This window comes from Vanacampus margaritifer, chromosome 3, assembly GCF_051991255.1.
Source record: "Vanacampus margaritifer isolate UIUO_Vmar chromosome 3, RoL_Vmar_1.0, whole genome shotgun sequence".
NCBI lineage: Eukaryota > Metazoa > Chordata > Actinopteri > Syngnathiformes > Syngnathidae > Vanacampus > Vanacampus margaritifer.
In genome coordinates, this window is record NC_135434.1 from 8345702 (window position 1) to 8372916 (window position 27215).

At 40.5% G+C, this 27215-nt stretch overlaps 1 protein-coding gene across 3 annotated transcripts in view; it reads left to right on the forward strand.

The window, feature by feature from the left end:
• Positions 1–27215, forward strand: part of LOC144049184 (netrin receptor UNC5C-like) — a 197225-nt gene that overhangs the window by 44531 nt on the left and 125479 nt on the right. Inside the window, exon 1 of one of the 3 annotated variants that reach the window (XM_077561885.1) lies at positions 2055–2181. The exons of the other annotated variants lie outside the window; for them this stretch is intronic. The gene's annotated coding sequence lies outside the window, so the exon portion shown is untranslated. Of the gene's footprint in view, positions 1–2054; positions 2182–27215 lie in introns of those variants that run through there. 3 annotated transcript variants of the gene reach the window in all.

The following is a 27215-nucleotide window of genomic DNA, read 5'->3' on the forward strand; positions in this document are numbered from 1 at the left end:
GCCCAAACACTGACAAGAATAGAACAAATAAAGAATGTTTATTGGCTTTATATTCTTGTCTGTTTACCACATTTACATTTATAACAGATGTGATGAGGAGAGGGGGGAATTATTTGAAGCCGTGTCAACATAGACATGAATGTTTTAAAAAAAAACAATTTGGCCATTCCTTTACATGTAAATTTCATTTGAACAACAATATTCAGTTAGCAACCAGCTAGAATCTTTTCAACATTTAGTTAACAATTAGATTTAAAAAAGATAGTCACTCCTCAGTAAAACGTGCAGTGAGTTAGCAGTTACACTCAGTTAGCAGGTAGCTTGCAACCAGTTAGCAACCACTCTGGAATCTCTTAACATCCAGTCAGCCAGCTGCTAAACTCCAGTTAACAAGTATCAAGCAAACTGTTAGCGAATACTCTGTAACCCCTCAATATCCAGCTAGTCAGAAACCAGTAAATAACTACTGTAGTCTCAAAGTCAATTAGCAAGTAGCTAGCAACCAGATATAGTGACAGTATTCAGTAACTAATCAACACCCAGTCCAGAAACTTTTTAGTAGTCCTATAACAGTTTATGGTACTTTTGACAGTAGACATGTGGACTATTCACGAGCGTTCCAAAACAGGCAGATAAAGTGAGGCGATAAGCACTTTGGCGGGTGGGCATGCCAGGGCATGCTCCAACTTAATGACAGCTGCCTTGTTGACGCTCCCGAAGCCAATTACAGCGCCACATAATTGGGCTTGATTGCTGGGAGGCCAATTATATCCGTTTGCACACCCGCTGCCATTTATTATTACAGTGTGTTTGTGCATGTGTGTGTGTGTGCGGCAGCTTCTTTCTGCTGTGTGGTCAAAAAAAGCATGGTCTTAAATGAACATCATTTTGGACATTTTTTTCCTTCCTTCCTTTTTTGCCCAAGTCGCTGTAACCATGAGAGCCATTGAAGGTCCAATTAGAGTCGTGCGGTGTCAGCTAGCTAGAATGTGCTCGTTATCCAGCGTTTAGTTAGCCAAGCTGAGCTAACCGAGCTTCTGTACACATTCAATTGCATGGACTGAAGAATAAATAAGTGCTAAATTTGGCCAAAGTTTGACTGAAGGACTTTTGTCACTTTATTTCATTTAATGAGTGTGCACAAAAACACATTTTCTACTAAAACGGTTAAAAGCTACTGTACAGTATATTTGTGTAAGAACATACAGTAGAAGTTTCCATTGAAGAGCTCTTGCGGATATTTTTGTAATAGTAAAGCCCATATCTCACTGAGCGGCTTAGGCTTGCGAGGGTATATGCACGTAGTGAGTGTTGCTTTTTCGGCAGGCTTCGTTCAATGTTGCCAAACGTCACAAAGACACTCGCCAGACACTCTCAAACAATCTTTTTGCTCTCAAACTGCTTTTTTTGTCGCTACAATGTTTTGAACAAGTTCAAAATAGGTCAACGCCAAGAAAAATGATAGACAAAGTGAGATGTAAGTAATCTCCCGCCGTATGCAAGCCGGAAGCCTGTCTGTCGGGTCAGGTTTGATCTTTTCCATAAAAAAATAAAATAAATAAAATAAGTACAGTCAAGATGACTGATTTACATCCATTGACAAGTGATTTGGCGTATCATATTTGACGGCCTGTAAATATAGCGACGAACATTAAAATTAACCAGTGAAATTATTATTCAGACATAGAGACACACGTGAGGAAACGTTTCACAACTGACTCGGTAAGCTGATGGTGATATCATATTGGTCATTTCTCATAAAGGATAAAGATATATTACTTAGAGAGAGAGAGCGCGAGAGAGAGCGCGAGAGAGAGAGAGAGAGAGAGAGAGAGAGAGAGAGAGAGAGAGAGAGAGAGAGAGAGAGCGAGAGAGAACGCACGCACGCACGCGCGCGAGAGAGAGCGAGAACGCACGCACGCGCACGCGCGCGAGAGAGAGCGAGAACGCACGCACGCACGCACGCGCGCGAGTGGGGCCGGTGCTACATTTCGGGGAGGTGGGCTGACTAGTCGTGTCCTCCACACGCGGGCAGTTTGAAAAAGCTTCACGGACGGGAGGAGGAAATGACGACCGGTATTCACTGGAACTTACTCGGAGCGGAAGTTTGAGCTGAGCGTCCAGTGGCATGCTACGCGCTGTAGCTTCTTGCTAGCTAGCCCGCTAGCCTACAACCACAATGTGAGTTACACCTTCCAAACAAATCTTCTTCCCACAAATTAAACATCATACACAACATATACACGGCTAAACTTGTGACTGGGATAAAAGTTCATTTTGCTGTTGATGTCACACCTCCATCCATCCATCCATCCATCCAACCAACCAACCAACCAATAGCATACATGCTTTTTAATTACACAAGGATTTTTGCTATTTGTAGGCTGACCGGGTCCCTATCACCCAACCCAAGTATGTTACCAACTAAATTTTTTAGCAAGTAACTTGTAACTGTAACGGAATACATTTTAGAAGTAACCCTCCCAACCCTGTTAATAAGTAACTCAATGCCAAAACAGTTTTTTTTTTTGCCCCCCTTCGCTTCTTAGACATGTGAGGAACACCCACATTTTTATTACCTCCTGAACTCAAAATAGAGTCTTGAAGTAGCCTGATGAGCAGCATGCTCCGTGCGTAATTACATGCGGTCAAACAGAGAATGCAATAATTGCGAGTGGTCGCCTCGAGTGAAAGGTGGGGTCTTCTGGCAGGTGTGATTATCTTTAGTGGTCACATACACAGTAACGGTTGACTGTGGGTTTTGCACCAAATATGTGAAGGCCAATATTGTTGTTAGCGTCAAAGATTATAGAGCATAGACCAAGAAGTTCTTGATGAGGTTCGGTAAGAAGTCCTATCACGTTTCTAGTATCGTGGATTACTCTGTCTTTGTACATGGGGGGTCCTTTATTTATGACAGTCCCGACGTGAGGTTTTGAGGTTACAAATGCCTCGCCAGTAGCAAAATGCTGAACTGCAATTTGTTGACTATAATACAGTGTACTGTCAGTCTATACTGTACAACACATAGGTGACTCCTTAGAGATTTAAACACAAAGAACCAAGATTTTTCCTGTTTGAATCAGAAGACGACAAGCGTGATTTGTTCCGAGCGGTAACACGGCGACATGCCAGATGCAGTGAGGCTCAAAAAAGAGATGATGAAGAAGAAGAAAAAAAGAGACGCGCAAATAGTCACAGAGAAGAAAAGAAGCAGCAAGCTCTTCCCACGAGGGACCATGGGGTCTAATGTAATATTTAGACATACACGTGGGCCAGTGATGTCACCCCCGGCTCGCTTTTAGACCTCTCGGAAATAGCAGTCAAACACACGGAGGCTCCCCTGGTAGCATAGCGAGCTGCAAACAAGCCAAGGCGTTAAATGCTACCATTTTGAATAGCAGATATATTTGTTTTTAAAGAAGGCTGAGTCATATCCAACACATATTTAGCTTAGCTTGTTGGTATCATAACAGCATTTGAAGCACGGCACTAATGTTAGTTTAGCATTTTGTGATGATTTTGAATAGCAGATTTACTAGTTTTTAAAGAAGACTGAGTCATATCCAACACATATTTAGCTTAGCTTGTTGGTATCATAACAGCATTTGATGTTTGTGATGATTTTAAAAAACAGCTGTGGTTAGTTATTTTAGTAAATCTAGAGGACATACTGTATGTAAAAGTGACTTGTTAATGGCTTGTATGGGGGTCTCTGGAGTTCCTGGGGCTAATTCGCATAATTCTGCCCCCACAACCAAGTTTCTCTGACCATGTCTTGGCAGCCGGGCTCGGTGAAGATCCACTTTTTTTTTTTGTGTTCGCATTGATTAGCATTAGCTTCTAATGAGCGACTCATACTCGGATGTTTGGCATGGTTGTCAACGTTTGATGTGTCCAATGCAAGTGCCATTTGGCTGATTTGTGAAGTGCTGCTTGTGCCAGTGAAAATTTAATACATGAATGTATTTTACTGTGTACACTGATTTTCTTTTTTTGTCCACACTTGGTTTATTAGTAGCCGCTATTGCTAGAGTTAGCCATTAGAGGGGGTGGAGTGGACAGTGGTTCATTTGCATAACATGGGACCCCCCCCCTCCCCCGCCCTCAAAACAGAATATTCTCTCTCAGAATAAAATCAGATGAAAAATACGCTATTAAGTGCTCACTGCTCTTGTCTTGAAGTGTAAGTGGAAACATTCAGCATAATACACACACTCGCACACACTTCCAGACGTTAGGCGTAGGCACTGAATAGTCCCAAGGGCCAGGAGCTTGAAAGTTCATGTAATCGTACAGTGTGTGTGTCAGAGAAGGAGACAACAGGCTCTTTCATAAAGGTCGTCTACCTCTGGGCTCAGACTTTACACTGCAACCTTTCTCTCTCTTTTTTTAATCTGTTTCTTCCACCATCCAATACGTTTCCTTTTAATTAACTTCAACTCTTAATTGGCTCCTCATTTAATTAAAATTGGACTTTACACGATCTTCACACAAGGCGTGTGGTTTGAATATAAATATTTGTTTAATACATTTTCGCAATTGAAGTTTGCAAACTGCTACAACTTGGTGAAGCAGCATGAGGCTCACCATTGAAGGTTGTTTTCTCTCGATGTGTTCCAACGTTCATAAAAGTCAGCAATTGTAAGTTTTAAGTAACTTTTGTTTTATACAAGCATAAACAGCAGCCGCCGTGTTAATCCGACGACCGCGTGTACTGCATTCCTCATGTCTGCGGTATGTAATTCCAGTCGTGCGTGTGTGTTTGCGTGCGTCCGTGCGCGTGTGCGGTCCCGTCAGCCTCTCACAGCGCCCCCGCCCCCCCCCCCCCCCACCAGTAGATTGGTTTGTCATGTTGCTGACTAGATGCTTCACCTTGTATCCAGGACACACACCCATGCACACGCACGGAAGCAGTCGGTCTGACTGTCCTTGCAGCCTCGGCGAGCTCCTGTAAAAGTGTTTTAGAGCAGCCATTTGTCAAAGTCACTCACTCTTTGTGTTGGGAGATTGTGCGTTGCTTTCTCTTTCACTGCTTTTTTTTAGAGTTGAAGTGAAAAGAAGTCAAACTTTTTATAATTCAATGTATATAGATAAATAAAATACATTTTTAATGGGCTTTGTACATTTTTGACCTCCACCTAGGCGCGCTTCATTGGCCAAGAAGGTTCCTGTGCGTTCTACATTTTATAATGTACAATTATGATTATTGCTACTGCAATTTTTTATTTTACTGAACATTTGGCATTCATTTATAATATTGTGTAAATTGGATATTGTGCGCCCGTTCAATTCTGTCATTGCGTTTTTGCACACTAAGAATAAGTCAGGCCAGCGTCAGTTCAAAGTCAAGTCAGACAATAACGACGATGCGTCAAAATATGTATCTTACGTGAAAGCGTTCCACAATGCAAAAAAAAAAAAGGAATTAAGAATGGATCCAAATACCTCCAATTTTTTATCTGATTCGAAAGTCCCTCATAGCAAACACCATGTCAACAAGCACCAAGCGTGACATCCCTCGTCCACTTTGTCACCCGTGTGTCTGACATCATGCTCATATAAATTATGAAGGTCCTTTTTATGTTCCAATGCACACAACACATCTTTTATTCACATAGATGTGCTGTAAGTAATGTACATTGGTATATGCTGTACGTGGAAGGTGATTCACTGGCCACATCATTAGGCACACTTCCACAATCTAATGCCATAAATTCACTGCCAAAACCGATCCACTTCGAACTATAGTGGGGTCATTCAATTTTTATCATTTTGCAGGAGAGTGGGTTAAAGTTTCAAATCATCAAATCTGGAGGGTTTTTATTTTGGTACATTATTTGGCGATGATTATTTATTTTTATCTCCCCCCCCCCCCCTTTTTTTTTAATTGTGGTTTTCCTCACATTTTTTTTAGCATTTGCCAAATATAGGAATTTTGAACTTGGATCATATTAGATATTTTTATTTATTAGACCATATTTCTTGAAATTTTATCCACACCTTTCATCATCCTAGTAGGAATGGTTACTAGAATGGTAAAAGAATGGTTACTTCAAAATTTGGGTAAGTGTATATATGTATATATATAATAAAGAACTAACTTTGTTTTATATAAAAATTCAACTGACATGAGCTATTTTTATTTAAATGTGCATAAATCTCTTCTTGTCTTATAATACTCTTATTTTTTTATTTATTTTAACATAATACCGTTTATTTTAACGTGATTAATTGAATTAATCATTTTGAGAACGCTTATGCTAATATTTGGTAGATGTTGAAAAAAAAGTTAGATATATGCACATTGTTGAATTCTTATCTATAAAGCCAGTTAGCATTTAAATGTAACACAAATGTAAATCACTCACTCAGTTGATCAAATAAAATGAGTTACTGCTTGTTTATATGGTGCATACTGTAGATATGTGTGTGTGCTTTGAAAAGGCGCTGGCAGCCTAGATACATATCATTTGATTACATTTGAAGCCCACCAACAGATTTCACACACCACTTGGAAGTCCAGATATAGGTTTTTATTTTGGATTTTGTTTTTTTTTTCCTGTGGAAGTTTTCTGTGTTTGTCGCGCAGTGTTCTCCCTGGTGCACACCGCCCTGTCAACTCTGTGTGTAAATAGCTCATTAGCGCACTGGGAGGGGCACATCCCGACTATGTGTGTACGTGTGTGTGTGTGTGTGTTGACTGATGTGGTCGCAGCAGGGTGCCTAGGCCTACTTCCAACCTCCTCTCATCCGATCCTGGTTCCTCTTTTCCGTCCCCGCTCTCCCTCCGCCTTCATCCGATGTGATGGCATCACCGAGGGACACTGCTCATCTTCAAACGTCCCACTCATGAGTCCCCCGCCCCTCCATGTTCACGTCAAGTCCTGTGACACACTTGTCACCCGCACCCTGAACCTCATTCCATACCCCCTGCCGTTTTGTCTGAATTTTAACTGAACTCCGCCCGCCTCTACTGAATTCTTTCCTTTTTTTTCACATTTAGATTTTTTGCGATTTTTGGGGGGGAATACGGTTAAAAGAGAGACAGACAACCACTCACCGCCACCACGCCACAGTCTTGTGATGTCTGATATCCTTTCAACACCTTAACGCACTTTCTTCCTCCTCAGTATTATAAACATCATTCTTACATACGGGGAAAGTTCATTATGGTGGACGCAAAGATGTTCTATAAGACCAAACCAATACCAGTATGGGTAGTCACCAATACCTCTAGTACTTTTGATATACAACCCCCACCCCCAAAGATAATTTTAAAGAAGGATCTATATACTGTATTCCAATTTAAAATTACATGGAATTATGGCAATTTTCTATTCTTTCTTATTTCTTGTTCCTGATCGTAAAATGGCCTCAAGAGGGCGACGACATCTAATACCGATACCTTTAAAGTGGAAGTCAACCTTAAATATTTCGACGTGACCTCACTAGTTGTGGGAATACCTTTAGCCATGAGTTTGAACAAGTCAAGTTAGGTCAGTCAGTGCTAAAAGCCACCACCGAGAAACTGGGTTCAAACTCCGGTTGGACCACATTTCAATACATTTGATGGCTCCTTAGACAGATTGCAGTTCTTTTTTTTTTTTTTACTTTATTTGTCATTTAACTATAATTAAAAATGTGGAATTTTCGTATAATTTATCTTTCAATTTACTTCATAAGCACATGCATTCAAATCTTAGCATTCAGCTTTTCAGCATTCCCGCGCAATTTCTGTAGAAATTGCACTTTGTCTAGTCTACTCTAAACATGACATTCTTATTAATATTACATTTTTGTGTAAATCCAGCCATTAGCCGTTTTTATCCATCTCAGGGGGTGGACATTTTTCCGCTTGCACTGACTGCATCAATTTTGTTCTACTGATCTAATCTAATCTAATCTACTGCTGTGATTGGTTGTTACCTGAGACTTTAGCAACATTGAAGCCATCTTCAGTTGACAGCAAGTGACCAAATGGCCGCCCTCTGAAATGGATAAAAACGGCTGGATTTTGCTGCTTAACTCATATTCCACTAACACAATATAAACCAGAATACCATATTTAGACTAGTGGGGCTGCATAGAACATATTATTGTCAAAAAGAAAAGGGTTGACTTCCCCTTTAAATGAGGCAGGGTATGGCCCAATACCTGGTGTTGGTATTCGACCATCCCTAAACTAAAAACAAAACAAACAAAAAAAACATGACTTTTACAAAGTTGTGTCATAGGATGTTTTGGGCCAAAAGTAAATCCATTGAACAGCACCTTTGTCTGGATTTGTGCCTGAATTCTTAAAAGTGGGAGGGGTGTTTGGTGGATGGTTATGTGGTGCACTCTAACACTTGACCTCAGACCTTACCTCCTATGGCGCTCTCTATGGTTACTGGTGGGCCAAAAAAGCAGCTTGTTTATCAACCTTGGGCTGTGTTTGTGCGTCACTCTGGCTTTTGTTTGACTTTTCTGCCAGTTAACGTAGTTTTCCTCCCCCTACCTCACAAAGAGAAAGTGGGTTTAGATGGTCTTGCTGCGCTCATGTTAAACAAAGACTTAAGAGCCGGTGGCAGTCTGAGACAGTGGTGAGACAGACGGGCAAACATGCAGGCACTAAGGAAGGATGATGAGTAAACACACAAACAATGAACTTTTTTACATAAAACCCACGTGTTAAATTTGTGAGATTACAACTTGTTTTTTTTTGTCTGAATTCTGGTAACGTCGGGTAATGCGAGCTCGAATTGGGCAAATCTTCACTTTAAACAAAAGCATCATATGGCTAACCATCAAACTCTCTGCTTACACATGAGGGCTAAAACCCCACTTCACAGATTATAAGGGCCCCTGTGTCAAGTATCACTTATTCCTATTTGGGCTCATTTGGATGAATTACCTGCAGGGCCCATATGTCAAGTATGCTTGATTCCGATTTGGGCTCATTTGGCTGGATTACTTTAGAGAAGTCAGGTAAAATATGCTCGAATTGTAAACCATCAAACTCTCCGCTCCACTTGATAATGTGTCTGGTAGCCATGATTCTGATTTGGTCTCATTTGGGTAAATGGCTTAATTCCCTTGGGCGGGTTGGCCAAAATTGCTGCATTTATTCAAAATGGCTGATTTGCTGTTCATAGATGGACATAATAGGTCCTTGGGACGTTTTGGTGCGGCCTGTCATGATTGACAATCCCACCAAATTTTGTGTGAATCAAAGTTAGTGTTGGTGCTTAAAAGACAGTTTCTAGTTCTAACGCAGTTTGTCATATGATCCAATGGAAGTAGCAAGAAAAGTCAAAGAGATAAGAGAATATTCTGTAGGTAGAAAAGGCTTGCTCTCAGAGGATGAAAGCAGGTCTTGATCTATTTTCAGCTGTTTGTTATTAAGAGAACAATATGCAGGAGTGTTGCACATCAAGAGTGCCTGGTAGCGCTTGGTTCGCGCTTATGGCGGGATGTCATTATTCAACAAGTATGCACATGGCGGTTTTCGAGGGTTAGTTATTTGATCAGTGGCCTATCTTCTTTTCATTTGACTTGGATGGTGAAATTTAATGATGTCCAATTCATCAGAAAAATTGCCTTGGACACTGTCGTAGATGTATTGATTTCTTCTTGTTATTGTTGTTATGCCCCCCCCCCCCCCCAATATTTAAAAGTAACTCAAACTCAAAGCAACAACTAACAACTTGATATGTATTTTCCTAGTACTTAAAACATTAATCAGAAAATACTCAATTTTATGCTTTGGCTGCTTTTCACGTTGCTGTAAACACATATTTACGTACATATTGATTAAATGGTTGGACTTGCTCATTCAAGGCAGTTATTTGTTGTTTTTTATGATTAAAGATGCACAAGATAAATATTTGTCTCAAAATGACACAGCAACAACGTGATGGTCATTTATCGGCGTTCCTCGGTGCAGTCGGCCGACATCTCGCAGACAATCAATAAGGCTTTAATTCATCCTTCAAAGATAATTTCATGCTCGCTAAAGCCCATTGGTTATATTAATACATCTATTAAAGTAAAGTTCATATGGCGGCGGCGGTGTGGCGAGGGAGCCCAGGGCCGCTGATGGAGGAGAGTGCCATGACCGTGGCTATCTGCGCGTGTTAAATGAGAGTTTAAACTGTTAATCATCTCGGTTAGCGGCCCCTCGCAGACAACTTCTCGGCTCTTTAATGGCTAATAAGATTCGCTAAGACGCAGAGCGGCGGGGCCCGTGAGGAAGCAGCGGACCTCATCAGATTTTTTTTGTAGCTTCTGAGATGACCTCGACATTGACTTTTGGAGGAAAGTGTTCAATTTTTATTCCCCCACCCCCCCCCGTCTGATTTCTGTCTAATATAAATGGATCTGTATACTGTAAGGAAGGTAGGTCACTGAAGGTTGTAAGTGTGGTTGCTTTGGTCCATCAGTAATCTGGTAGGGATGTTGATGGGTAGCTTGGTGAATGAGAAGGTAGGTACATAGTAAAGGGCTCGGTGGTAGAGTGGTCATCTCCCAAGCCACAGATTGTGGGTTTGATCCAATGCCACTGGAACCATGTGGAAGTAGCCTTGAGAAAGATGCTGAACCCCGAGTTGCTCCTGATGCTGCGTCATCAGTAGGTGAATGAGTAGTCGAATGTAAAGCGCTTTGAGAGCCTTGTACGGTGGAGAAGCACGATATAAATGAAGTACCATTTAAAGTCTTTTGTAAGGTCAGTAGGAAAGCAAGCAGGTAGGAAGGCCAATTGGAATGAATGTCGGGATATCAGTGATTAGATTGGTGGGTAGATTGGTAAATTAGTAGATAAGATGATATTGAGGTTGGAAGTTTGCTAGGTTGATCCTCTAAAGCGGAGGGTAAGGCAGTGAGTAGGCTTTACACAATTAGGATTTTGGAGCTGATCAGCAAGTTGGAAGGAAAAAAAAAACAGTCACTGATCCAAAGATCAGAAGATATAAATATATTTATTCAAACAACTTGTTTATTTACTGTACAGCCAACCCGGCCTATTTGCGGGAAATTGGGGCTGGCCCAGCCCACAAATAGTCAAAATTTTGTAGGAAGGGTGAGATTCACAGTACTGGATCACTATTCCTATAGGAAAGTCCTCGAAAGTTGGTAGGAAGGTCTTCAGTGAGGAAAATCACTTCGTAAAAGAGGTAGGATTGTCAGTTGGTAGATCAGTATGTATGATGTTTATTTGGTGCGAAAAGCTTGTATGTTGCTTCATTGGAAGGTAGACTCCTACATGTCCAATGAGGCACCTACAGACCTTCTTATCCATTACCAACATGAGTTCTACCAACTTTACTGTAACTTTTGGTGGATAAAAATGAAACCAGATCTTATTAAAAACAAAGATTGAACACTATCTTCCAAAAGTCAAGGATGGTAAGTAGGTGGGTTATAGTTCACTAGTTTGGTAGATTAGACATATGCATTTCCCATTAACTCTTTGACTGCCAGACGTTTTCAGAAAAGGGATGCCGTGGGTGCCAGCCCATTTAAGCATTTTGACTGATCTTTTGACTGATCTTTGAAGGTCCACAGAAATTTATGTGTTTGGACTATGGAAACACACATACTACCAAATGAAAGATTGGACTCTCATCTTTCATCCGAAAAAAAAGTTTGTTTCTACCTTATTCCGTTTTTCAGTAATCAACAATAGAAAATGGTTAGTTTCACCTCTGTTTTGAAACAAACGTCTTTTAACGTCTTTGGCACTCCTCCATAGGATTTTACTAAACGTTATTTAACGTTTTTGGCAGTCAAAGAGTTAATGCTGGATGACTTCTGCATTGGTTCAGTGAAGGATTGTGACATCTTTGAAAGCGGAAACCTTGAAAGCTTGACTTTCAGACTCTTTTGTCAAAGCGCTTGAATGGATGTCTGATATAACACAATGTTCAAGGAGTATTGAAAGTGTCCCCCGAAAAAGGAGAATGTGTGTGTGTGTGTGGGGGGGGGGGGGCACTGCCTAAGTGTTATCACCGTTCATGATAATAACAAAAAAGAGCTGCGGGAGTATGTGACATGAACAATAACGAGCGGTGATTGATGAGTCTTCACCCGTTTCGCGTAATGACAGCTATCACTCGTTTGACTTCACTCCTGGGGTTTTCAGAGTATTTATTTATTTATTTATTAATTTTTTACCAGAAATGAAATGTGGATGCTTGTATAATACAGCTGCTCCATGTCCAGCTTGTTTTAATGAGTGATGGATGTTGCTGCAAGGTATCATGGGAAGTTGAGTTTAGGTGCCCGTCATAATAATTCAGCTGCATTTGAGTGTTGGACTACACTCTTGACTCCCATAAAGAATGTGTGTATTTCCTGACCTGTGACGAGACAGAACAGGGTCCCAGCAGCGGGAGTCTTCCTTCTCACACACACACACGCACACGGTTCCATTACACACTCGTTTGCACACAATAACACACTGGCTGGCCCGTCTGTCCGCCTCCGTCAGAGTCATCATGCGCTTTAATGGAAGCACTTTCCCACCAGCTTTACAGCATTGTTGACCACTTACACATGCGCATACACACACACACATGCACACAAACAAAGGAAACACACAAACAACAGAGCTTGTTCCAGTCCATCCCTTTCCAAAATTACAGACCACTTTAACCTTTTATTGAGTGGCAGGGGGCAATTTGTCTTTTTGTAATAACCTCAAGTTGCACACACACACACACCAAAGTGCTGCCCGGCACTCAGTGCTTAGACGTCAGCATCGCAACAAAGATCCATTTTTCATGAAACTTAGTTGAAAAACAGAAACATTTTTACGTATTAAATGGCTCAAAAGCTCTCCTTTTTTTTTGTTTTTTTTTGCTCCAGAGCTCCCCCTACATGTGCAAAGTGTAATCGAGTTTTAAGCCTTAGTATGGTACTGTTAGCTTTGTTGCTAGTGCTAACACAACAACAAGACGTGTCCTGTCTGGACCTTTTTTTGTTGTTGACTCATTCCACACATCTTAATAAAACCTACTTAAACGTAGCAAAACACACTTTGAAGAGTATTTGACTTTTCAAAGACGAACGACAAACATAAGAGTAGACTATTTATTTGGCGTACAGTGGCAGCGCGGGCTGTCTTCAAGTTGTTTGTCACTCCCAGTTGGAGTTTATTTTAAAACTGACACATAAAAGAAACGAGACTTAAACATTGCAGTGTATATTTAAACACACAAATGTTCAACCAAGCCATATAATTTTGTCCAACAAAAAGCCGCTAGCTCAATGCTAACATGTAATGTAGTTATTAACCTTCAATTAGCTGCTACATAGCCTACTTTGTAAACCGAATACAATAATCATGACAATGTGTTACATTGTATTTTAACAAACTAACCAGATGTCCTCTTTTGTTTTTAAACATTTACATTTTTAGACCTTTTCAAAGTTTCATGCCCTCAGTTATTATGTGTTCTTGCACTTTGTTGTGGCTTGTGCTTCTGTTTAAGACACGGTTTGAATGTATTTTCATCAGCCGGCTTTTCAATCATTGTTCATCCAGTAATTGGGTGGTCTTCACTGACTCGGTGTCCTCATTTTCCTTTTACTTGTCGACTATGTGGCCCCGAAGTCTGGAGTTTCATGGCCTCAGCAGGCATGAACTATTCTGCTTTGTTGTGGTTTGTGCTTCTGTTTGAGTGACGCATTCTCACGTGGTCTTTAGCCATCTGTTCATTATCGGTCATTGGGTGCTCTTAGATTACTCAATTACTAATCCTAGAAAAAGTATGAAGCTTCATTATCTTAGTCAGCATGTATTCTTCTGCCTTATTGTGGCTTGTATTTCTGTTTGAGTATTGCCATCCTATTCAGCCTTTGTCTTTCCTGACCTCTTTGCCATATACGGTGGAACCTTGGAGTTTGAACGTCTCGGAACTTGTACAAATTGGACTTCAACCCAAAAATCAGGGTAAAAAATGCCTCGGAGTTTGACTTCATTTTTGGAGTTCGAACACCCAAGCAAAGCAAGCTAAGCCGAACGTACCTTAAACGGGTAGCCAAGTGTAGCCGAGCGATGCCGAATGCTCACGTTGCGTGCGTTTAGATTTTTTCACGACAATTTTCTTCGCGGTGGGCTCAAAGAAAGAACAATGCCAGTGGCGGCAAAGAAAAACATACATGAACGGGGATTTAGGAAGATTATCGCGCTGTTATAACTACCGTGACTAATTCCGTAAATATTGGCACGAGAACTCCCCTTAGCTGTTCAACAATGTGCCTGACGTTAAACAGCGCACACAAAGACCCCTTAGTAGTCTAACAATATGCCCAATGTAAAATACACAAACTCAGCACTGAACTAAAGCAAGCATTAACATAGCTTTTTTTGTTTTTTATCCACTGATGCCATCACACCACAACATAAAGGTATGGTATTTTTTTTTATTGTTTAAATACTGTACAGGGTGTAAATGTAAAAAACTAAACTAGTAATTAAAATAGTAATTTTCAGTTTTTTGAGCTTGGGAACCAATTAATTGCATTTACATTATTTCCTATGGGAAAAAAATGTTTCGGAGGTTGAACAATTCAGACTTTGAACACTTCACTGGAATGAATGTGTGTTCAAACTCCAAGGTACCACTGTATTCTTCTACACATATAATGTTCTTATGTTTTTTTTTTCAATAATAGAGTTAAATTAGAACTTGAAAAAACTTTAATTTTTCCCCCCAAAACATTTGACCGTAATTTAACTCCATGTTTTTTTTCTTTTCCATTCACAGTTCATACAATTAATGGGCAGTCAAAATGTTCTCTAACACAGCTAGTAATTCTTCAAACGACAGTAGCTAGTTAAATTTTATGTAGTGGTCATCTATTGCAATGCAAATAAATGAATACTATTCCATATGTAAAGGTCAATATTAGCTAACTGTAAGCAGTAGCAGCCCATGTTGACACAGGCCCCTGACTCAGTACTGCACACACACACACACTTGCAAACACATGCTTTCACGCAGCGGCACTAACATCCAACATTCTTCCTATATGTGTGTTTGTATGTGTGTATGTATACATGTGTATCTTTTTCCAGAGAGGAATGTGTGTGTGTGTGTGTGTGTGGCTGTGATGGAACACATGGGAGCTAACATGATTGCTCGTAATGACCTCTGCAACAAAAAGGCCTTTCAGCTCACTTGTTTAGATCAACTCCCTCCCTTACCTCTATCCACCACCCACCCACCCTTTTTTTTGGTTGGGGGCCATCGCTTATTAACTCCCACAGGAAGTGGTTAAGAGCACAAATCCACCCGGGCTAGGTCAACAGCAGCTGAAAAGGTTTCCAAAATCAGGAAGTAATCACGGGCTGATTATCATTATAATGCCAGGTGGAATCAAGTTTGGTTTCTGTGTGTGTGTTTGTGTGTGCATCTTTGGGAGTTGTTTTTCTCATTTCCCCCACAGTTAAACACTATTAGTAATTAAAAAGATCAGAAGTCTTAGCTGGGATTGGTGGTGTTTACACAATGTTTTACATCAATTGTTCCATGTTGGCACAGCGAGGGACAGAAAGTGGAAATCAGATGAGGTCACTTTTATGCAATACTGTTGTAGCGTCATCATGAGCGATTACTGTAAAACTATATTTGGAATTAATTAACTGAAAATATTCATGATGATTTTTTTTTTTTTAATACTCCCAAAAATGCCACATTGATTTCACAGGTTAAGTTGGTTGCACACCTTTATTTTCTGAATCAAAAGTACAAAGAGGATAAAAGAAATATAAAAAGAAAATACAGAAAAAGTCAATCAATTTAATACTACTGATAAATCATTAAATGTAATTTGTATAATTGATTGTAAAATGTCTATTACATTTTTACTATGAAAAGATACTGTTAAGGTTTAATGCTCGGTTTGAGTTGAGAAGCATTCATTTGACAATTTGCTTAGTATTGTATTAGTATGAGGTTGCTGTTTGCAGTAATGCCTGAATAACATTAAAAACGGCTGTCTGATGTATGATGCCGCACAGTTTTTGAATATGAAAAAAAAGAAGATCATAAGGATCTGTAAACGGCCCAGTGTCGAACTTTGGACACCCCATAGCAGGAGAGTTATCTGCATCTCTCAACTGTTTTTCAGCACCTTGAACAAGGCACACGGTTGTTAAAATGTCTGGATGGCAAAGGCCTGTGAAAGATGATCATGATAAGGCATCAGTAAAACGCACACGCACACACACACACACACACGCGCACACACACACACACACGCACACACACACACACACACACACACACACACACACACACAGAGGCTACACGCACACTTGTGATAACACACACAAGCGCGTGCACACACATGCTCTAAGACTAATGGCAAGGCATCCCTTACGAGACTTTCCACTCAGGGGTAACCTGAATTCATAAACAGCGACCTGTCGCCCCACCACTTCTATGCATTTGTACAGTGGAAATCATCCCTTACGTCTCACACTCAGTTGAGCAGAAACAAAACACACACTTTTGACACAAGTCAGGCGCTGTAATTGTGCTCCATTGCAGGGGTTCTGTGACTCATCAATGCTGATTGCTCCAAATGAGACCTAGCCTTGTGCTTTGTGACTGCACAAAAGGCCGAAAATAACACAAGAACTCTCCATATTAATGTCATAGGCCAACAAGTGTGATAGTATCATGACTCAACCTTAATCCATAGATAGGAGGACAAGCATTTAATGAATCACAATGTACATATATACGAGGGAAGAAGAGAAGTAAACAGTCAGTCAGACAACAGGAACTGGTAGCTCTGAACTGCACGTTGGGGACAGTACCTGCAAGTTAGGAACAGAAACGAGTTAAGAACAGAGACAGAAAGCCAGGAGTAGGGACCAAAAGTCAAAGTCAGAAAATGCAAGAACGAAAAGTTTCAAATCAGGGACAACAAGCCAGCGAAAGAAACAGCTAAACAGGAACAGCAAGTCAGGAACAATGAGTCAAGGAAAGAAAAGCAAATTGAAATGTTGGCGCATGACTAGCAAGTAAGGAACAGAAACCGGTTTGAAGTGCAATGATCGCGCTTCATAGATGCCTTTCATCACACATTATTTTACTTCAGAGTCTATTTAAATTCAGTTGCCAACCAAAACAGCAGTACCAACAAAAGATTGCAAACAATAGCCCATAGGAATTCAAATGTAGCGCGGTACCAAATGTAAATGTATTCCTGTAGATGATTTTTTTTTGGTCGCGATAACGCTCCCGAGAGACCACGGATTAAACAACCTTGTCAACGTTGAAACCCGATGTTAATTATTCGCCTCACATGCTGACGGGAAAAAATGTCCGAGCGAGTGTAATTGTTTCTGAGAGCTGCGAGCGTGTTTAATAATCTAACAAAGTGCTGTCTTGTCTCTTTCTGTTTTCTCCTTTGATCATCGCCTGACACCGCTTTGTGTCCTTCCCACACCTTCGTCTTCCTAATCCTCAGGTAAGAAAACATTTTTCTTGTTTGGCAGCTGAAGTGGCAAATCACAATGAAGGAGATTCTCTTAGTGGTCAAAAAAGTAATGGGACACACCACTTAATTGCAGTGGTGCTGTAATTAACCTGGTTTTATTAGGTGTAATTAATGTACATAATACACCATTACTTTGTTAGATATATGCCTTAAGGGGCATGGCTTAGTGAATGAAGTCAGAAGCTGGAGTCAAGTTGGTCAGTTAGTCAGCATGTAAGCATGAGTTTGTGGCCAGCCTTGCAAGGCTTTTCATTTTGAATGTGTGTGTTTGCCTCTTTGTCTTGTTGAATAATCAGTTAAAAGTGCAACAGTGACCGTGGCTCTCCTTTCCTACATGCTGGGGCATTGCAGTGCGTTCATTGTTCTATTTATGTTCTTCACTCGAGCAGCAGCATGTCCAGGACTTGCTTGGTCCTCAAAGTTGAGATCATAACAAAAAATAATAATAATAAAAAAATAATAATAGTTGTTTCATTTTATTTGTGCAACGCAATTATTAAACTTTATTTGAACTCTGTTGCTATGAAAAACAGCAGCACCTACGAAAGTACGTTAACACGTCCATAAAGTTTAGAGGAGAATTTGGTCTGGAAGAATCTGACTGCATAACCATGTCAGTGACTAGAACAGAGAATTATTGACAGGAACAGAAACAGGTAGTAAGTGTAATTATCTCAATAAATAGACACATGAGTGCAAATACTGCTACATTTGACCTGTTTCATACAAACAACAGAGGTGTCAAGTCCAGGTCCGGAAAGTAAATATCCTGCCCCTGGTGCTAGCTAGCTAGCTAGCTCCCTAGCAGGTAAACGAGCACCATGGGAGCTAGCTAAAAAGCTAGTTTTCTATCTAGCTAGCACCTGGGGCTAAAGCCAAACTGTGGCAGGGTTTTTACTTTCTGGCCCTGGATTTTCCACCTCTGCAAACACAGCAGCACCTACAAAAGAATGTCAATTTGTCCCATCAAGTCTGAATGTCTTTGGTGCATAAGAATGTGACCTGCCCATCAAAAAACATTTTCACAAAAAGAGCAACCTCAGTAACCATAACTAATAATGACTGAAGTTATTATGTGTGGCCCAATACTTTTGTCGTTATATGTTGGTTAAAACTGTAATAAAACAGTCTTACAATTACAGTCATTGGCTGTATTCGTGTCTAGCTTTTATATAACTGTGTTCTCATAACATTGCTGTGTATCACGGTGCGCATTACAAGCACACCGCTTTGTAGTCTCATATCTTCAGCCACGCCAAAGCTAAATTGCTGCAAACTTTTGTGGCATTATTGAATCTTGTTCAATGACATCCAGCGGTGACTGAGGGATACACTTTTGTGATTCTCGCAGAAATTGCCTTGGACGAGAATGGCGGTTCTACGCACACACACACAGTCACATTGTCCTCCCCGGGGTGCGTTATGTTTTTGTTCCAGCTTATCCCTCCATCTAGTCGACTCAATTGTGCTGTTCAGTGAACAGTGAAATGGACTTAGCGGCTCCTCAGTACTGTCAGGTGTGTTTGTTGTCTGAAATAAATGAACAGATGGCTCACCCAACCAGCATGGGTCGTGTAGGCGATATGTGCGTGTGATTGTTTGTGAGTGGGAGTGTATTCACGGTTTACCAAGGAAGCCTTTACAAGAAGGGAGGGGAGGCGGTATTCATAAAAATTTGGGGTACCCTCCCTGTGAAAGTGATTTATTTGATCCTACTTGGAGAAATTACTGGGCAACATTCAGGTTGTTGCGATATGCATATCGACACACCATACCACTCCAAAGCCACTCTAAATGTGATAAAATATCAGGAACAGGTGCATAGTCAGTCAAAGACATTGAGGCATGAAGACGAACATCAGGAAAAATTCATTTTAAGCAGCAATGCTAGCAATTCAGGAACAGAAACAAGAACTCAGAAACAGTGAAAACAAATCAGGGATACAAAGTGAGAGACTAGAACAGCAAATCGAGAGGAACAGTCAGCTGAGAACTTTGACAACAGCCAGTGAGAAACAGGAACAGTCAGGACCAGGGTTCCCCAAACTACATGTCAAGAACATCAGGGAAAAAAACATTAGCAGAACGTTAGGAACACCATCAGCAAGTCCGGGAAAAGAAAAGCAACAGCCAGTCAAAAAGGGGAACAGCAAGTCAGGAGCAGAATACCAGGGAGTGGAACAGCTGGCTACAAATCAACAGCTGGTCAGGCAAAAAGACCTGCAAGTCAGGAACATGAACCACAAGCTAGGAACAGAAAGTCAGGAATAGGAACAACAAGTTTGGGGGGGGGGGGGCAACAGACAGTCAGAAACAGCAAGTTAGGGAAAAGAGCAGCTAACCTTGTACAAGCTAAATAAAATGACAGTAAGCCGGAAACATGAAAAAAAAAAAACACGTTAGGGGAAACAGCAAGTCAGGAATGGGAACGTCAGAAAAACTACTCAGAAACTGCGGGACAACAAACCTAGAAGATGAAATGGAATTCAGAAATACATAATACATTAATCCCAAAACAACCCTGGCAAGTATTATGACATAACAATTTTACATCATTGAATCAATGAATCAAATCATTAATCTGCACTACATACAAAACATGTATTGATTCTAATCGTCCTTTTCCATGTATTTTAAATGAGTCACATCCTAGAAAGAAGCTGTTCATGATAAAAAGAATGGTGTTTTGTGTTGGTTCTTAGCCCTTGGTCTTGAGATTGGGAGCGCGTGGTCCAGCAGGTAACAAAAGCGTAAAAGATGATGATGACAAAATGAGTTCAAAAACATCCAACTATTCAAACAGATGGTGAAAAAAGTGGTCATATTAGGAAATAATTGAAAGGGAAAATAAGAGTGTCTCGATACAGAAATGAAAGGTCTCCTGGCATGTTATGTGGGAGGTCGAGGGAGGCAATGTTGTTATAATTGCTGAAAACAAAACATGAGGGGTGAGTGGATGTGTACTTGCTTCAGACGTGAGACGAGAAGTGAGCTTTTAATGATGTGCACCACATGAGAGGTAAAAGCGAAAATGGTTAGCATTTGTCACATCATTATAGACAGAAGAAGACGATCAGGACTAGTATGGCCAAGAAAAACAAGTTACAATATTTTAATAGCACTCACAGCATTTGTAACAAACCAAACTTCTGCAGATGCAGTAATGTCACATTTTCGTAGTGAAGCTACTTGTTGCTGGTTCTGCATCATAACTACAATATAACATGCTGTAGGTAAATTGAAACATTGACATAAACACTGGCTTCTTCAAATGATAAAGGAATAGAATGCCAAGATAAACAGGGACATTGTGCCACAAATGGCAAGTCAGTGATAGGATGCCAGCAATAGGAACAGCAAGTCAAGAGCATGGACAGCAAGTCGGGCTGGGGGCAGCAATATAAGAACAAGTTAAGATCACAAAGTCAAGATCAGGACCAAATAAGTTAGACACAAGAACAATTAGTCAGTCAGTCAGGTACAGCAAAAGTGGAACAGTAGCTTCCAGGAACAGGAAAAGCAATGCAGGAACAGCAGGTCAAGGATAATAAATCAGGAAAAGGAAGAGAAAGTCACGAACAGCAGGTATGGGAGAACAGCAAATCAGGAAGAGAAAAGAAAGACAAGTCAGGGATAGGAATTACCCCAAGTCTGGAACGGGAACATGTAGGTGATATGCAGCAAGTCTGAAACAGGAACAGCATGCTAAGGACAGAAACAGGCGGTTAGGGACAGCAAGTTGGGAAAAGCAAGTCAAGTAAAACCAGGAACTTGAGCAGAGATTGGATGACAGCAAGTCAGGAGCAAGAGCAAAAATATCCTCTCAGGGATAGCAGCAGAAACAGTAAGTCAGTCACAGGACCAATGTATCAGGAACAGAAACAGCAAGTCTTGGGCAGAAAGTCAGCGTTAGGAACAGGAAGTCAGGGAGAGGAAATCAGACAGACACACTCCAAAAAGGTGACTTGAGAGAATATGAGACAACTTTATTGACACACACTTTAATTATAAAGTAAAACCATTACAATAAAGCCTAAAAATAAAATGGATGAAAGAGAAGGTGATGAGAAGAGTCGGAATGTGTGCAAGAAGCTGCGACAGACGTTTAATTAGCATATGTAAGCGATTCCCTTCCAGCTTTTCCCTTCCATTATTCTAACCCATCAGCCTTTCATTGCCTTCCACCAGGCCTCTTATCTCCTCTTGTCTTCTCTCAGTCACCTTTTTTTCTCCCCTGCCCTCCGTTTCTCTCTCTCTCTCTATTTCTCTCTCTCTCTACACACTGTATACCCATCTCTTTTTATTCACCCTTTTTCCCTGGCTCTTAGCATTTGCTCCAGTCCTCCAAACCTTCTCCCCTCTTCATACTCTTCTTTCATCTTTCTCCTTCCTCCCCTTTGCTCCATTCGCTCCTCTCCTCCGTTCCAGTCGCTTGGCACTCCACTAAGAGGTTGTTGATGGTATAATGGCACACTCCACTATTTGGATATTTATGCAGGGGAGTGATCAAAAAGCATCCAAAAGGAAGCCAAACGTGAGCTTGCCAGACAAAGGCGGAAGTTTGAACAGCCTGCCAGGTGGAGTGTGTTATTAGGGGAAACTGTAGCCCCCTTCCACAGCATGGTACTTGTAACGGATCCGTTTCAAAATTCAGGAGCTATATCTAGTATGAAAAAAAAAAAAAAAAGGTGTACAGTTAGATGAAAAGATGGCCGACCGGTTTGCCGATCCGCCTCCGAGTTATGAGGTTGTCTTTTCAAATCCAGTCAGGGATAGCAAGTCAGAAACGGGGACATAGTTGGAAATATGACAAGTAGGTCTCGGACAACAAGCCACGAACAGAAACATTACGTGTAAGTCAAGGATGGGAAGTCAGTCATAGTTTACCCTGCTGCTGTACCATTATACACCGTGTCCTGCACTTTGCCACAACGATCCATTTTCTCACTTCTATGAAGTCAGATACATTTACAATTGTGTTTATTCCAACTGATGCGTTCAAAGTAGCGTGGTTTTGGCAACATAAACAGAGAAGAGGTCGGATCCATCCTGATGTTAAAACCTATAATTTAATGACAACAAATTTAAGCTTTAAAGGCCAGTGGATAAAAAAAAAAACATCATTTCCATAATGCCTACATCTTTGACTACTTATGGGGCTATTCTCTTTAATGTAGTTTTCCATTTGGATATAAACATTGTGCGTTCATAATAGGCATAAACTGACAAAGCGCTAAGTCTAATTAACTGATGATAGGGTACATGCATGCATTGTCATCCTTAATTACCAACAGTGGTTTTGTTTATCACATTGCATTATATTTGAAAGCCTCTCACACTCTCCATTTCATTTTATGTAAAACATTAGCAAGCGCCTCTCTATAGAGCAGAATTTAAACTCAAGTCATTCTTGGGTGCACTACTTGTTAACTGTGCTGTACTGTATATCACATTCCTTTTATCTCCTCATACTTGCTACTACAGGTCAAGTAATCCACTTCTTTTAAATGTCCCGAGGGGCACTCGGAAGTGCTTTTATCCTCTTTGTCCAAAGAATGAACCACAACAAGGGATTACCTGACAATGTTCTTTTAAGGTACAATGGGACCTCTTTCCCATAGGAAATGAAATTATATTATTCCGAAAAATGCTTTTGTATAAATATGTCTCTCTTTAAGGTTAGTAAGTAGCAAGTCAGGAACTGGATACGTAGTCAGAAACAGAAAATAAGCAACATGAAAAGTGGTAAGCAAGTCAGGATCTTGAACAGAAAGCCAGCAAGTGTTATAGCAATTCAGGAACAGGAACATCAAGTCAGAAAAGCCAAGTCAGGAGCATGAAAAGCAGGTCTGGAACTGGAGAACACCTCAGGAAACGCAAGTCAGGAACATGAAAAGTAAGTCAGGGACAGCAATTCTTTAGCTGGAGCACAAATCGAGCGCAGGAACACAAGTCAGGGACCGGATTGACAAATCAAACAGTAACAACAATTCAAGAACAAGAACAGCAAGTCAAGAAAAGTTAGAAACAGGAACACAAGTGAGGAACTGGAATAGCAAGTCAGACAGAGGAACAGCAAATCAGGAACATCCAGTTAGAAAGAGAACACGTCAGGAACAGGAACAGCAAGTTGGGAATCAGAACACAAATCGGAAACTGGAATAGAACAACAGAAAGAGTGAACAGCAGGTCCTGATCATCAAAAGTAAGTCAGACACAGCATGTCAGGAATAGGAACACAATCCGGGACTGGTATAGTAGCTCAGGAACAAGAACAGCAAGTACGGGGCAGGAGAGTCATGAAGAAGGTCACATTTAAAAAACGTTAGGACCATTATGTGAAATACAAAAAAAACAATCTCTAGATATGATGAAATCACTGTTTCCAGAGAAGTCATAATCATAAATCGCCATGAGCTTCCTCTTCCTGCGCTGCATCTTCTTCGGTGCCGTCCCTCTCTTTGTTGGGTAAACACTTTCTCCTTTAAAGCTGTTTGTTTAGTTGCATCTCATCTTAGACATCAAACATTGGTGGAAACCCCCCGGAGCGTCCCGGCATCCTCCAAAGCCTAACAAGGTGCACATGCAATGGGGAGGGTCTCCATAAACGCTCTCCTCTGATGTGTGTTTGAGACATAATAATTTGATGTGTTTAAATGATTACAGATCACAATTAAAGGATTAAAGGAAAGTACGCGTTTGTACATTCCGGCTCTTTTTACGCAGCCAGCATGCTTTGTTGTGCTAACTTGTCATTAGCGTCTCCACTAAGCATGCTTACTCTTTGAGTAGAGTAGACTTTAAAGCAAGTTGATGTCTCAATGTAGAAGATACAACATCCAAAGCCATTTGCTATATTATTTTTAAACAATTTTCCACTAGTATCTATTCTCATTTAAAGGCTAAAAAAATGTCAGTCATGTTGTCCACTGTCTTTAGCCCTGGTCTTCTTTCTGTTTCTGAAGATGATGAGCTCAATTTGCCTACCTGTCCAGTACGGAGTTACAGCTATTTTGTGGCCACAAATCACTATTTTGTGACTGCAATTGCTTTCCCCCCACCGCCCCAGCCCCCCATGTCATGTCTGGGGCTCTATAATAATGTCTTTAATTTATTTGGATTCACTCTGCCTTTGTTGCTATTGACGGCTTTCAGTACACTGCTTCTTAAAATGGATGTGTTAATAAATGTCACAACATGAGCGGGAGCATATCTTTTTGACAACTGCATTGTGTTCTTGGATTGACAATGCAACAAATGGCCATATTTGTGTTGTCCTTTGTCATTAACTTGTCAGGCAAAGATTTTGCAGCTTGACTTTTATTATTTATCTTCCCCTTTTTTTTAAATGTAAAAAAAAAACACTATAGCACTACATTGTTGGAATAACAAGTTATGAACGAGTCAGGAACATGAAAGACAAATCAAGTATAGCAAGTCGGGAACAGCAGCGTGAAGTCAAGACCTGGAATATTAAGTTAAAAACTGTGGAGCATTAAGTTGGTAATATGAAGGTAAATCAGTGGGTCCGAAACTGAAATAGAAAATCAGGACCAGGAACACAAGTCAGGAACTGGAATAATAATAAGTCAGGAAAGCTAAAAAAAAAACCGTCGCTGACCACAAGGTATGAGCAAAAACAGCATGTCAAGACAGCAATTTGCGAATATCAGATCATAAACAGCAAGTCAGGAACATGAAAAGTAAGTCAGGAACATCAAGACAGGAAGTCATGGGTAGCAAGTCAGGAACTACTAGACTATCAAGCCATGATAAATAAGGAATAGTGCAGGAACAACAAATCACAGACAATAAGAATCAATATTTGTATTTTTTCTGTTCTCTATGATGAATGTGTTTCATATTTTAAACGTATCATACATGGATTTTCCATAGTATTTCCCCTTAGCTTCAATAATTGCCATCCTGTTTTCCTTTGTCATACATCACCTTTTCGTATGTTCGCTTCCGGTTGTCCATTGTTCTTATTTGTGTCTCATCTCTCTCCTCTGGCCTACTGGGCCCTCGGGGTGAAATAAGTCAGCGGGAACGGCGGGAACAGAATTCCTTGATGCTGATCTAGCACTGTATTAGACTCTAGTGTCATCTGTTATCCTTAATACAGACGCTCCCCACCTTACGAACGAGTTACGTTCCGGACGATCGTTCGTAAGGTGAATTTGTTCGTAAGTTGCTTCACTGCTATATTTTGTATTATAATTTATGTTTAAAGCCTATATAAGTATATTGAAGGTTTATATAAGTATGTTTATGGCTTGTACAAGTAACCTGCATTGGTTTGTACTGAAAAAAACTTTTAATAAAATGGAGAGAATACGTACAGTACTGTACTGTACTACGTATGTTAGAGAGAGAGAGCGAGACACACACAGTATGTACATGTACGTAATAAGATAAATAAAATGAAGTTTAACTTACTTTTGGAAGATGTACTCGATGCTTAAGGAGATGATGGAGGAGGAGGAAGAGGAGGATTTTATATCATGAGAGATTCTTCGTCGTCGCTGGAATCGGCTTCAAAAGTTATTTCCGCCTACATGGGGACCGGCGTTTCTTCCTCCTCCTCCTCGACACGTTGCTGAGCCTCCAATGAGCTCTCACAGCGCCAAGCGTCGGTATTAGCGGCGGAAAGAAGCACTACGCGCAATACAAAATCTAATTTACAGCATCTCTTTCCGAACATTTTTCGACATACTGTACGCGCAGAAATGTTCGTATGTACCGTTGTTCGTAACTCGAATGTTCGTAAGTAGGGGAGCGTCTGTATATATATTTTAAAATGTCCCTTGTAATCAGTCCCAAATCTACAACTGTCCTCGTCTCTCCGTAAAGGTCACATATGGCTTGGTCAATTAAATTTTTATAAATTGGTGACAGTCAATCTGAGATTACAATTTTTTTCCCCCTCGACAACGGAGATTAACTCGATCGGTGATAGAGAGAAGTGTCCAATGAAACCTGGCAGGAAGGGCACAGTGACACTTTTGAATAATAGTCATAGAGTGCTTCCTGCACTGTAAATGATATTTTTGTTATGTTATGATATAATTATCAACATTTTAATCTAATTACAAACTGCTCCAATAGACCAACTGTTATTAATATATAGCCAACCAATACTCAAAAACATGGTTACCGGTAACTACAAGCAACTCAGGGAAGATCTAAGTTGTCGCCCAATACAGGGACAGCCAGTCGGGAACAGAAACAGCAAGTTGGGAATAGTGACTCAGGAACAGGAAAAGAACGACAGGAATTACTGTTGGAGAGCATGGCTCAAACAGCAAGCACAAGACAGGAACTACAGTAGCAAGTCAGGAACATCTATCAAGGAACGTGAAAAGTTAGAAATAAAAAGTAACAAATCAGGAACAACAAGTCTGGGGCAGGAACACATACCATAACAACAGGAACAGCAAATCAGGGACATCAATCCAAGAATATGAAAAGAAATGGACCGACAGAAAGTCAAGAACAGAAACAGGTTAAGACCTGGAATAACATAGGAAGACCGAGTCGGGGGTCAGAACTATAAATCATGATCAGGATCAACCAATCAGGAAAAGCAAGTCAAGAACTAGGATATCAGGCCATGAATTCCGGGAAGACCTAAGCAGGAATCCTTGGATCTTTATGGCAGTGACCAATAAAAACAAAAATGGGAACATCCAAGGAACTCAGGGAAGATCTTAGGA